The following is a 1,800-nucleotide window of genomic DNA, read 5'->3' as shown; positions in this document are numbered from 1 at the left end:
TATTTAGTATTGCATTATTTTTTTTGGATCTATCCTTGAAAAAAGTTATTTTAAAAAAAAATCACTTAATTTAATTCAAAACTTGTACTAAGCAAATAACTGGATGGAGATTTTTCGAATTTAAACTATGATGGAAGTTTTATGACACAACTATTTTCAACAATTTAAATGTTATTTTTTTTACACTTTTTTTTTTAATCCAACCTGCAGCAAGATAAGATGTTCAATCTCCCGCCTTCCCTTTTTAAATTTTTGAATTATTCTCTCTAATTTTGCATCAGTAACAATTATTTTAATTCATCGAATTGTCATTAATAGAGCTTATTAGAACCTATGGCTGCTCCTTAATTAAGTTGATGTTGAATTTCCGTAGGATTAGGCTGGAAATTCACGGAAGAAGTAGTGGTTTAACGTGTGTTTAAGATGAAATAAAAATTATTTTAAAAAATATTTTTATAAAAATATTTTTTTATTTAACCAAGTGAGGACCTGTATCCTGTGTAAAGAAATTTAAACTCTTTTAGTGTGAAATACATATTTTATATATGACCCTTACAAAAAAATAAATTAAACGCCGCCTGAAAAATTATCCTAGTTTTGGCCAATCCTACAGACCCTTGCCCTTTCCATGATAGACAGATTTGCGATATTCTTTATCATTTATTTCATAGGACACCTTTTCAAATGAGCTTTTGATAAATCTATTTTTGGATTGCGTAGCTGCCTTACTTTAATTGTGTATCTTTGTACTACAGTATTTTTAAAATGAATGAATAAAATAATATAATCTAAAAAATATTTTTAAAAAATAATATAATTTAAAGAGTCAAGGATAATAATTCAAACTTGCGAATTATAAGTGTCATTAATGACTTTTTTCAAATTTAAAAATGGTTAGATATAATTTACAATAAAAAATATAAATAATAAAAGAAAAAAGAAAAAACCTTATAAATATAACAAAACTCCAATTATAATTGCTATCATAAAAAATATATTAATAAAATAAATCTATTATATTTTAAAAATTCATTATTTATAATTTTTTTATATTATTGTTATTAAACTTATCTCTTTGAAATCTTTCCAAGACGTGATATCGACCACATTTTTGGTGTATCATAGGGTTTTTCTTTCTTTCTATCTTTGCTGTTTTGTATTTCTTTTTTAAGTGATTAAAAAGAAAAAAAAAACTCTACTTAATTGCTAATAAGCTGTCGGTATCAAACTGGTTAGTTGCCAAATAAACTAGCTACAAGTCTAGATAACGTGTTCAAAGTTTTGAAATGACTGAGACCTGGGAACTGGTGGGCGCAAGGGCTCTAGGGAGACCATCATCATTTATTGATTGCTTATATTAAAATTTGATGTGACCCAAAAGCTCTCTATTCCATGTTATTGATCTTGAATTGAATGACATGTAAAGAATAACAATAAAAATATTTTAGAAAGAAAGAAAAGGCATTCCAACATCTAAGAAACCCTAGGAGCCTAGAAAAATATTATTAATAAACAAGTTCCCAGAGAGTCAACTGCAAGCCCCCCTGAAGAAATAGCACAAACAACTTGTATCAAATCAATTATAAAATTAAAACCAGCTAGACTCGCCCCCCGAATAGTAAGAAAAATTACAATTAAAAATATATTTGTTCAATGGGAACACATTTAGTCGGTGGATGACTTTTACAAATTATCAGGGGTGTGCTTGTTTTAATGGTTGATTTTGTGTTTGCTGTTGGATACAATTCCTAACGGTATAAAACATAATTTTTATTGTTGTATTTTTTATTTTATATATAT

Source organism: Populus euphratica, unplaced genomic scaffold, assembly GCF_000495115.2.
Source record: "Populus euphratica unplaced genomic scaffold, PopEup_1.0 scaffold806.1, whole genome shotgun sequence".
NCBI lineage: Eukaryota > Viridiplantae > Streptophyta > Magnoliopsida > Malpighiales > Salicaceae > Populus > Populus euphratica.
This window is presented reverse-complemented; position numbering follows the sequence as displayed.